This window comes from Apus apus, chromosome 1 (genome assembly GCF_020740795.1).
Source record: "Apus apus isolate bApuApu2 chromosome 1, bApuApu2.pri.cur, whole genome shotgun sequence".
Classification (NCBI taxonomy): Eukaryota; Metazoa; Chordata; class Aves; order Apodiformes; family Apodidae; genus Apus; species Apus apus.
Genome location: NC_067282.1, coordinates 95,657,297 through 95,669,681, shown reverse-complemented (window position 1 = coordinate 95,669,681; position 12,385 = coordinate 95,657,297).

The following is a 12,385-nucleotide window of genomic DNA, read 5'->3' as shown; positions in this document are numbered from 1 at the left end:
TAAAACTCGGAACTCGACCTCCAGCGAAAGGCTCCCATCACAACAGCAGATGTGGAAAACAAATCATTTCACTATTAGATTACAAAAGTAGGTTATTCCTTGTCTCTGATCCCTTAAAATATAGTTGATTTGAACCATCTCTTGGAGTACAGGAAATTTTGTAGTGAAATACTTTTTAAAGGTAATCACGAGCCATTTTAGGAGTAAGTTGCAGTATGCACTGCTCAATATCATTTATGTCACTAATGAGGAGAAGTTCATATACACAAAGTGTTTGAATTAACCTAATAAATAAACTTCATTTTCGGGGTAGGTTAACTACTGGAAGATAGCTAGAAGTTAGTTTCACATCTCAACTTGTTAGACGACCACAAGGATGCAGTGCAGGTTTTAAAGACTTTTTTTCTGTTTGAGTAGTTTGTGCTTTATAGCCTCTAAAAAGCTCGTGGAACATGTACCCCGTATTCCACAGCAAGGTTGCTTCCAATGCTTGAGTAGCTTTGTACATCTCCTGGGTATCCCTGTGCCCCAGTAAGTGTGCTTACTGGAACATGGGGTTAACCCAAATAGTAAAGTATCTTGTATGTGGGCTGTTCATGCTGTGGTGTAGCGGTTATGGGGAGAGAAGTTCTGTGTCACTGAAAATAAATAATCATGGCCATGTTCACATAACAGGAAACGCAAATTATAAAAGGCTGACTTGCATTGCAGGCTTCCAGTAATGGTTAATGCTTGTAATTTTGCAGATGTCATTACACCTTTTCAAACCAGTGTTAATCTAACTCATATTTAAGTTGCAGCAGCTCAAAGGAAGTGAAACCAGCAGCGAAGCTACACAAAGTTGGGATATAGTTTCATGCCAGAGGATAGAAGCTATCTGGGATGTAGTTCTGTTTGTATCACATTATCGTCTGCTCTACCAGCTGCCCTGGCCTAGCTTTGTGCTACATAAATAAGATTTAAAATTACTAGTGTTACATAGCTATTAGACGTGTTTCAAGTATTATGAGAAAAAATTCAAAGTGTTTTTGTCAACTTTTTAAAACTATTTTCTGTAAACAGGCATACAGGATGCACAGTGGATACTGCCTGGTTACAAATGTAAAAGGTGACGTGATGCCTAGCTCTTGGTGGCCACTATATAAAGTGATGTTAATTCACATGGTGTTCATCCAAAAGCATTTCTGAATGTGAGTTACGTTCAGCCTAATACAAAGAGGAACAGCTACAGAAAGTGCCTTTAACAGCTGCAAGGAAACTTTTTTTTTTTTTGTCTTTTCCATGTTTGGAGCTGAACTGTGTTGGGTTGAGCCTTTGTTACAGTAAGTGAAATAGCAATCAATGTATTGGTGTTATTTGAGCTGGCAAAATATGACTTGACACAAAACACAGTTGTGCGGCCCTTTGTACCTCCTGTCTTCCACTCTTAAGGTTTTTATCCATTCTGTGAAACAGAGTTTAGTTGTACTGGGTTGCTGTGGCTTGAATCAGCAAGGTGCTGAGGCACTTGTTAAACTTAAACTCAGCAATGACAAAATGGTTCTGCTACTGAAGCATTTCTGTGCAGTAGGCCAGGGGGACTCACCTCTGATTTGGTTGATCTCCTGCTCAGTAAGTACAAAAAATTCTGTGGTTAGCTGGAACTTTACCAAAGCAAATGTGTGGAGATTTTGTGTGCATTTATTTCTATAGAAAGTGACACATTTTTCAATGTTTGTTAAGTATCACCTTAGTATCCCTCAGGTATCTCTTGTCCTATTAAAATGTTTTTAAAAGGAAGGAAGAAATTATTTAGTGTGAGGGTGGTTAAGACACTGGTACAGGTTGCCCAGGGACGCTGTGGCTGCTCTGGCAGTGTTCAAGGCCAGGTTGGATGGGGTTCTGAGCAACCTGGTCTAGTGGGAGGTGTCCCTGCCCATGGCAGGGCAGTAGGAACTAGGTCATCTTAAAGGTCCCTTCCAACTTAAACCATTCTATGATTCTCTGAAAAACTGTTCCTGATGTCTCAAGGATTGCAGAAGCAGCCAGTGAACTTTAAAGGCTTCAAGGGAGTTTCTGTTCAGCCAAGTAATTATTTCTCAAATATTTTTTTTAGATACTCTGTGTGTACTCCATACTTCCTTCAAAGGAGGGAGGGTATGCAAAGAAAACACACTCTAATGTAGCTCTTGTGAGAAGGAACTGCAGTGTCTTCCTTGTTCTGATACTGAAGGCCAAAACTATTGCATGTCATAACGTGTGGTATGCTGGCTGAAGGCAAATGAGCTTGTTTGTGATGAAGGACACCCAGAAGGAGTTTTACTTCTTGGGGAAAAAAAATGCTGCATGGTGAAGTCTTGCCTGTAATTGCTTTTCCAGTCTGTAAGGTAGCTCTGTCTGAAACAAGGCAGCTGCCCAAGCTGTCTTAAGGTGCACTTCTTAGATGTACTGGAGTTATTCTAAAGACCAAAAAGAGTTAGGTTTTATTTCCTCATCCATGCAGAAGATTTCATTCAAAGATACAGTAAAGAATTTCAAGAAGAGATTTTGCATGCTGAAGTCCATTGCTCCAGCTGTTTTGTGTTTTTTTTTTCATGAAAATTCCTATATTGAAATTTTTAAAGCAGTGCAAGTGGCAGACTGAGGCAGAGGGAGCATGATGTGATGGAAAAAGTGGTAGAGAGGCAGAAGGAGGATGGAGACAACCCTAAAAGCAGGTGAACTGGCTTGAAATTAGGAAAGTGGGAGGAAGTGTGAGCACAGAGCAGCTTCACTAGTGTAATTTGCTGGTTTCTTGCTGTACTTGACATGGTTATATAATCTGTGACCTGATTCATGACCAAGCCACTTCAAGAACTGCAGGGCAGGTGTATGGGCAAAGGGGTTAGCATAGCAGGTGAACTGTCCTTCTGTCCAGTCTGTTGCTCCTGGATGAGAAGATGCCCTCACCGGAGCACACCTGGAACCCTGGTACCATCATTTCCCCTGTCTGGGCTAATCATCAGGTGGTCGAGTGTCAAGCATCTCACTGGCATCTGTCACACTCTCACTTCTGCCTGTGTCCTAACCAGGATGGCCAACAGCAACTGCAGTTGTTCTTGGTCATGAGAGAGTCACCTTGCAGCTTGGAGTGTGAGGCAGCTGAATGGATGTCTGCCCTAGCTCCTTGGCTTATGTCAGGCTTGCATGAATTTGTTAGGAAAAGGAGAGGCAAAAGGAGTTCCTGAGGCGGAGATGAGGAGTCTGCATAGAGGAAAGAACCAAAACAGGGATAGTTTGATGTGGAGATCAGAGGAAGCTTGGCTCAGATTTTCTCTTCCACCACTCCTCAGTGCCCTCACATGTGCCTCCTCACGGTGGACGCAGCAGTCCCAGAGGTTCTTCATACCCACTGTCACTACTACTGCTGTAGGCACTGTCACACTGATCCTCTTTAGAGTAAAATCTCTGATCCAGCAGATGGACCTGTGCCAGTGGCACTTCATATTCCTCTCCCAAAACAGATGCTCCACATTACCAGGTTGCTCACATAGCACCAGGTACCCTAATTTTTGAAGTTCAGAGAGAGTAAGTCCCTACTTTCTTATGCTCAAGTTGCTTATCTGTATGCACTGACCTTCCTTCACCACTTGAACCAAGGGGGCAGGTCTGTCGGCCTTATTAGCCATGGCACTGCTGATCAGAATCTCTGTGTTTCAAGGTTCAGCCAAGCACAACTGTGGTGTTGTTTTTTGAAGTATGAATGAATATAATGTCTTAGATTATTTTTAAAGCTCAGGACTTAGGCATTTTCTGGGAGGGTTTTTTATGTCTTAAGCAGAATACGTGGTTCAGTCCAATAGCAAGTGCACAGTACACTCATGTTCTGTGCTATGCATAACTGAACTCATCATCTGAAGGACAACTGGTTTTGCACCACAAGGAAGTCCACTTAGATGCAGTGTGCTCACTATAAGCAGGGAAAAGCTAACCTAATTATACTGAAGGATAAGTAGTGTGAGTGAAGACTTTTACTGCCTTAGATCTCTTGAGGAAAGTCAAGATTAAGAAGTTCAGGCTCATTAAAATAATGCAGTTTATGCTGTGGGAAATCTTCAAGCAGGGACATGAGGTTGTTGTACCTATCAGTGAGGTCTTGAATTCGCTTGGGTGAGTCATGGCTAGATATTCAGTTTGAAGTCTCAGACGTGCTAAATAACGATATTATTTTTAAAAGATATTTTAGAAAATACTGAACAAAAGCCCAAACAAATCTGACAAGTATCTGTGAGTTTTCTAGGTGCCTTAGCCCTGGATACTCTCTCCTTTCAGGGCAGCATTATAGAATGGAAACTTTGACACAACCTTAATTATAGGCTAGTGCTGCTGTAATATAGCTCCTGTACGTAGGTCAGAAAACTTCCTGAGCATGGTATGATGTTCCAGCATGTACTTGCTGAGGAGCAGTTCTAATGGCTCACTGCTGATTAAGGAGAGTGTTTTAGCAGTCAGAATTTTTTTTTACATGAGATTAAAAAGAAGGTTCAGTACATGGTGCTGTTAATCTCTCTGCCAAATTGCATTGTGTGGGAGAGACATTTAGCAAGAACTTTCCGTGCTCTGTCAGTCTGTGGAACCGTCCAGGGAAGGAACTAGCACTGATTTGAGCGAGTGTTTTGCTCGTTAGTAAGTAGCCAATCTTTTCTCTCCATAAAGCTTGGCAGTGAATTAACTCATCCATGTGTCTTGTAACTTCCTTCTATTCCCAAAGGTTTCCAAAAGGCATTTGGGTAGTAGTACTGCTCTATACTTGATCTCTCTGCACTGACTTCCCTTATACACTTGAAACATAGCCAAGAGCCATCTTGGAACTTATTTTGTGCCTAGCTGAGTTTTCTGTGTCAGGAATGTCAATACAGAGGCAAGATGTTGCTGTGTTGTTTTAGGGGTACGTTGGTCATCAGATATCAGGGTGGTTGAGGGCTGTGACGTGTGTGGGCTGTGAGGAGGAGGGAAGAGGTTAAAAGCTATGATTAGTTGTTTTTCACCAATGATGATGTGTGTACTTTGCAAACACCAGGCTCCAAAAGGTCTCTATCTCAAGCAACTTGGAGCTACAAGTGTGAGAAGAGGACAAGACTTCTAGGCATGTGAGAGAAGACACTGAGGAGGCCAGAAAGAATATCACTGAGCACAAGTGAGGTGTTGATAGAAACAGCCCCTGTCTGTGGCTTGGCTATGAGCTCCTTGGTGTGGAGGAAGCTTTCAGAGCGATTTAAGAGAACACTTTAAAAATTAAAGTCCTGGTGGAAATCAATTTATTATACCCTAGGGCAGATGAGAATTTATCTCAGTTCTGAGAAGTCGTGTCACTTCTGCAGACTGGACCGTGTAGGGTGGTGGTGAGCAGTAAGAAGGATGGTGTGGGGACTGGATGCCAGTGCTGATCATGTCCTCAACAGTAGATGCCTTCATCTGGCCAGCTGAATCACACGGAATTGCTTGCGCGTCCAAATAGATGCTGGCTGCTGGCATAAAAGGAAACACACTGAAGAGATGCATTTGCCCTGATACCCATGGTGTAACTCATTATAGCCCAAGGACACGCCAGCAGAGCTGCCATTTGTTGTCTAGGGTGAGTGGGAAGTGAGAAGATTGCCATTTTCCAACTATTAGTTAACCTGAACAGCAGCGTGGTTCCCAGCTGTCATAAAAACAAGTGTTTCTTCAGTTGACATTGCAAAATCACCGAGCCTGGATCTGGAAATGGCAGACTTCTGCTGATAGCACCACAGCTTGGCTGGCTGGGAGGCTGCTTGCTATCTGCAGATGCTAGCTATTTTGCTTCCAAACGTCTCAATTTCCCTGTGCTCCACTTGATTACACACTGCCAGATGGCACAGCAAATTCTGCACCAACTCCACAAACAAACACAAAGAGGGCTTCAGGCAGGAACTGTGTGGAGAGATTATACTGCAGGTAACCCTGCTGTCTGGCCAGGTATGTGGGACTTCCATGAGAAGATGATAAATAGCTGGATGGAGGAGAAACACCTGCTAGTGCTTTTAATGAGGGCAAAGGAATAGAGACCAGAAAGTTGATGTGGAGCAAAATGACAGAGGGAAAGGCACACAAAGTCTTTCTTTGCTGGAACATTTCTGCAATTTTTTAAGTTTTTTTGGAACACCAAAAAATCTAACCATAGAGCGGTTAATTCATAAGAAAGCAAGTTTTCTTCATCCTGCTGCTTGTGGAACAAATGGTTTAAAAATATCTATTACAGATTAAAATGGTATTTTGCAGTGAGGAAGATTTTGAAGTGCTTTTAAAGCATTTGATAGAAAATGTAGGATGACTTTTTGATGCATATACTAGGTCTGTTCACAGAGGTCCACATTCTTTTGAAGCTCTGTGTCCCAATCTGTCCAACACAACTGTAATATTTCCAGGGTATTACCAGAAGCCCATAAACACATCAGAAAACAGACTGCATTAAACACCTGAGCTCATCTGCTGTTGAATCATGTCTGCACTAGCTCTCTTGCCAGTACAATGAGCTGACTCCAGCTTAGGGCAGCCTTTTCATTTGGGTGAAGTCCAAACGTGCAAGCATGTGAGCATCCAGCCTCTTGCGAACATTTCTTTTATCAGCAAATCAGACACCCATGTTGTGCATCTTAAAACGCGTCAAAGCTCTACAGGGTGCAGCAGATGGGTCCTCAAGCACAAACAGCTGCTTTCAAATTCCCTTCTTCCAGTAGCTCCTAAGCAAAAGCATAACTTTCCCCTTGAGGAGCTGGGAGGGAGAGTTAAGAGTCTGTGTGCTTTGCCAGGCCCCTGGCAGATTGAAATTCCCCAGCTAGCACTTTTAACCCAGCAGCCATTAAGCTTTTACGACTAGAAGCCATGTTCACAGCTACCGACAGAAGTTTTTCTGGTGGTGGAAGCTGAACTTGACTGCTTGAAAGCCTTTTAATTGTAACTTGCAAGTTTGGAGCTACAAAGTGCTATTCCCTGCCCTTACCATCAGTGCAATCCAATTCTATGACTATTGAAGATGTAGTTAAAAAGATACTTGGATAATTTAATCCAAAGACTTTTCCAGCCAGGGAAAATCAATTTTCTTTGTCTTTTAGGACTTCAAAGGGTCAGGGCTAAAGCTGCAGGACTTAAACCCTCCTTATCTTCAGCTGCGATGTCCTGACTGCCAGGTGAAAGTGAGTAGCAAGAGAATCTTAATGGGAATTACCCTGTATCTTTTTTCTTTGTTTCTTCTTTATCATTAGTTGGTACAGCAAATGGAGCAGAAGGGATGTTTCTGTGCATGTGCAACCACAGAAATGGTGATAGACACGTGCTTGGAGTCCTTGTGTTCCAAATCAACATATTTCCATGGTTTTCACCTCAGTAAACAACATACTATCAAACAAACTGAAATGTCAGGGGATTTTTACTTTGAAGACAGAACAGAAGGCTTTTCTGTTTGGTTTACTCTGGGTGGAGCTGGGTGGAGGAAGCAGTCTTTCCCCTTTTTAGCTGAAACAAACCCAATTATTTGCACTTACATTGCTCTGAATGCACCTTGCTTTGTTGGTTGACTGCTGTTTGGGCAAGTAGGTAAATTCAGACCCACCTTGAAAGGAAATACAGTTTTGGTTTGACACATCTGACCAGTATTAGCTGCTGGGAAATTGGCCCAACGGACTTTGTGTGCACTCTACAATTAACAGTAATGGGGCATCAGCCTGTGAGCTTCCTCGTGCCCAGAGGCGGGCAAAAGGATCATCTCTGTCCAGAAAGTTTAGTCATGCCACGTTTCCATGCTTGACAGTTGCTTTTGCCTTGCCATGACCTTTATTTTGGTGGGAATCATGCCTACTGGCAGGTAGGTAGCTCTTACTTAGCCTGTGCTGAAAGCAGAAACTCAAAAATGAAGTCCACATGACAAGTTGCTCCTTAAATGTATTTTTGTAATCTGTAAAATCTGTTGATGGTCATGCAGCAGAAAGGAAACCATTAAACATGAAGACTCAGTCACATGAGAGTGCTCAGGCATAATTGTAGCAGTTCTTGGGACCTCGGTGCTGGGACCAATGTACATGGTCTCAACCCAGCTTGCAGTGGGAGATGTTACAGGGTGGGGTCCACACCAACACCAGCCATCTCAGATATGTAGTGGTGGTTGCAAAGAGAGCATCTGCAACCTCATCAGTGTGGGTATTTGATCTTCGCATTGATAATATCACCCTAAGCAGATGACCTAAGACCTATATATTCCTTCCAGATGTCCACTGGTTCAGCTTTAAAAACAAAACCTGTATCAAGGTGTCCTTAGGAGCAGGCTAAAATACAAACTTTGTACTGCTGCAGTGTCTAAATAATTACTTGAGTTGCTACCTGACCTGGCATGTACTTTCTTCTGTTAGTTTAGTTGTGAGGGTTTTTTCACCTGGTGTTTTGGATGGTGTCTTTTCCTACCTGTGTAAATGTTTGCAAGGTGATTTGACATTGACCTTTTTATAAAGAAAACAAAACCAAAACCCAGACACGAACACAAAAAAACCAAACCCAAACCAAAACAAATAAAACCAACAACCAGGAAACAACAGTTTATGGAAGTAAAATGCAAAAATAACAAAAACTGCCTTTGACCAAATGTATGAAAAGTCATAGTCATCAGGTTTTTTTTCTGAGTATGGACACTGCTCATTAACAAGGATGCTGGCATGAGTTACTGCGGTGCTGTCTGGTGCTGCCTGGGAGAAGGCATGGGACTCCCTAAGCATCTGGAACTAAAAGACCTGGTAGTGCCTCTCCACCCTTTCCCATCTGAAGCCCTGCAGATGCTGGAGAGGAGATGGAGACAGAACAGTGTTTCCCAGGCCATGAGTCTGCCCTTCAACAACCTTCAGGCTACCCTGTTTTGCAAAGATGAGGCTGTATCAGCTGAGATTCACCAGTGCTGCTGCTGCTGCCACAGGAATGGGGGAGGTCTGGACAGGCCTTGTTCACCAGGGAAATATTTAGTGGAGGAGAGGGACTCACATACATGACCAGAGCATCCCATGGGCTATCAGATAGTGGGGAGCACCACTGCTTTTGTTGACTGGGTGTTTGGGAGGGAGCCTTGGGGCTGCTTTCACAGGGCACCCAGCTGAAGGGGACCCTGATCTCACTTGAGGATTTGGATGTTGCAGCTTTAGTTAAAAAAGAAAGGGTTGAAATCTTGGGTGTTTCTCCATATGCCAGATAGGTACTTTGCAATTTTTGTCAGAGGAATTAGGTCAATTTGAGTTTTGTTTCTTGTTACTTTTAAGCAATTTTGGTGTCCTGGTTTGTTCACTAGTGTGATGTGGCAGCATTCAGATCATGAACACCTATTGATATAACTGTGTGCATGAGATTTTTGGATGAGGTTCAGAAGAAAACAATCCATGGGAACATTTTTCTCTTCTGTGGAAACATAAGCGGCTAATTTTGAACTTAAGATGTAGTGATGAGATGAAATCGGATGCAATAGAGTGAGGAAAAATATTGGTTTTCTGCTACTGCTCTTTGTCTTAGAAAGATTTGCTTCAAGGTACACTTTTCACTTTGACTTTTTTCGATAGGTTGTTTCATCTCCAACAATCAAATAATGGCTGTCAACATGTTTCATTAATTTGCCATCAGATGCATTATTACATTTTGTGAAGGATAAGAATCACTAAAGATACTAAAGATCAGCTTTGCTAGAGTAGACCTGAGTGGGGGAGAGTTAAAAACAAACAAACAAACAACAGCATCTATGCAAAAGATCCAAGTATTTGTCCACCTTCCAGCCATTGTCCTGGCAAGTCCTTTGTTACTTCTGAAGCCACATTGTGGGTACATGGTTAAGCACAGGGGGGAAAGGGGCTGTGCACAGCAAATGCTTGATTCCTACTTCCCAGCATCAGAGGTTGAGACCTGCTGCTTCTGGTGCTGGGCCAGGAGGGGTAAGGGCAATGACAGGGCCATCTGCCTCTGGCTACATGAAGCCTTTGAGAGGGACCATGGTGGTTGAACTGGTGAGAGCCACCTGTGGCCAGAACTGGAAGCTGGTTGGTCATTGACACCCCACAACACGCAGCTTGGTCTGCCCTGTGCATCAGGGTGTACCTGGTGCTTCCCAAACACTCACCAGGGGAATCCCAAATCACTTTGTAATTCTCATCAATGTGCCATGGAGGGAAACCTCCAAGAGAAGTTGAGCTGCTGTTGGAGTAGTGTAGGATGGGACAGGCAGCTGGGGACTCAGCCTGAAGTGCTCTGCAATAATTGAACAAAAAAATACTTTTGGTTCAGATAAAATACCCAAAACTAAGGTGCTAAAACATTTCAGCAAATTCCAGTGGTCCTCAGTAAATCACTGGCACTTAAAGCTCCTGAACAGCAGGGGAAGGGACCCAGGAGTGGCTTGCATAAGAAGCTGAGAAGCTCCTGCTGCTCCAAACCCAGCCAAGGAGCCATGAGAGGGACAATAGATGTGCCTCAGCCATTAACATACGAAAGATCTGAGATAACACCTGAGCAGAAGAGCACTTGGAGAAAAAGAAGAGCTGTGCTGGAGAAGTGAAAGGCAGTGCTGGGGTAAAGATCCCGGTGGTTGGCGAGGAAGAAGATGCCGAAGGGGAAGAAGGTGCCCAAGCAGAAGTTTCCCTGCAACCCATGGCGAGATGGCAGCTGTCCCCCTGCACTCATGGAGGAACATGGTGGAACATTCCCTGGAGGCACCAGGAGTAGTGAACATGGCTAGTGGATTTGGATCATGCAGCGGTGGAAGACCTTGGCACCAAGGGAGGTGGCTATTCCCGAAGCAGCCCGTGACTCTGTGGGAAGCCCAGGCTGGAGCAGCTCCGGACCTCGTGGGAAGGACTCATGAAGGAGAGGTTTGGGGAGGACTCTCTCCCATGGGAGGAACCCCGTGGAGAAGCAGGGAAGGACTGTAAGGAATCCTTCTTCCTGAGGAGGGAGGAGCGGCAGGAACCACCAGCCCGTGAACTGACTCTAAACCTCATCTCCTGTCCCCCTGTGCCGCTGGGGGGAAGGAGGGAGAGAAACCGGGAACAAAGGGATTTGGGCCCGGGAAGAAGGGAGGGGTGGGGTAACATATGCAAGCCCTGCCCTGTGTGTTATCTGTGTCCTGTGTGTGTTTGGTTAGTGTGAAATTAAATTATTATTTTTCCTCAAGTTGTGTCTGTTTTGCCCGGGACCTTAATTTGTGAAGAACCCTCCTTGTCCTTTGTCTCAACCCATGAGCTTCTAGTTTGCCAGATGTCTTCCCCATCCTACAATGTGTATGGGTGGGGAAGCTGAGTGGCCACATGGCTGTTTCTTTGGTGTCGTGTTAGGCCCAAACCATTGACAGACAGGAATCCCGCTTATTTTTTGAAAAAGCATTTGGGATAAAAGGTGAAGCTTTTTTACATGAGTGTAGCTAGTTATAACGCCAGAAAAAAACATCCTCTTGGTGAGATCTACTGGAAACTATTTGGATGTAAATTTGTTGCATTAATACCGTTTGAGTAATGGATGGTATTTGGAAACGAAACTTTCCAAACAAAAGGAATAATGTACTATATCTGGCGCAACAGTTGAACAACAGGAATTCACATTTTCCATTTCCTAGTGTGGAACAAAAAAAAAAGGAGACTTAAAATTAGTAAATCTGTTAGTCATTGCACTGTGAACGGTATGGTCAACTAATGCCGCTGCTTGGGGAAAATGCTAATAACTATATACAATTTTCTAAATAAAACAGTCTTCTGCTTGGCATGTGTGTCTCATCTTAGCAAGATGGATCATTTGGCTTCTTGTACTTGAGCACCTTCATTTGTGGACATATCTGCCAAAGGCTTTGTGGGATGAGCCCCAGAGCAACACGCTGCTGCCCAGGAGGGCTTGGCAGCAACCTGACAGACCTTGAATATATTGACTGCACTGGTATTTCTGCCAAGATGACTTTTTCAGAACTCATAGTAAGTTTGGGTCTTCCAAAGCATTTTTGTCGGGGTTTTCAGCTGTCAGATTTTCATTTAATAGCCACCCATTCTCTGAGGACATCTGCTTTTCAGTGAGAAGGCATAGAGGTTCAGCCGGGAATCTGTAAAAGCAGGAGAGTAATTTTTTAAAACATCTCAGTAATAAAGTCCAACCCTTCTACAAACTTTGTGACTGAGGTCACCTTGCCATTTACTTGGGGTGGTGTTTCTCCCCTGACTGCAACTGAGTATGGGTTATTGTGGGCAACAAAAAAAGTAAGTGCAACAGAGGTTGCTTTTTCAGCCCTGACTGAGAACCAGGCTGGGCTTCAGCCTTGCTTGTTGACCGAGAAAGAATGGAAATTATGAATTTAGCAATATCACTTATTTAAAGCAAGAGGAATGTGTGACAGCCTGATTTAAGG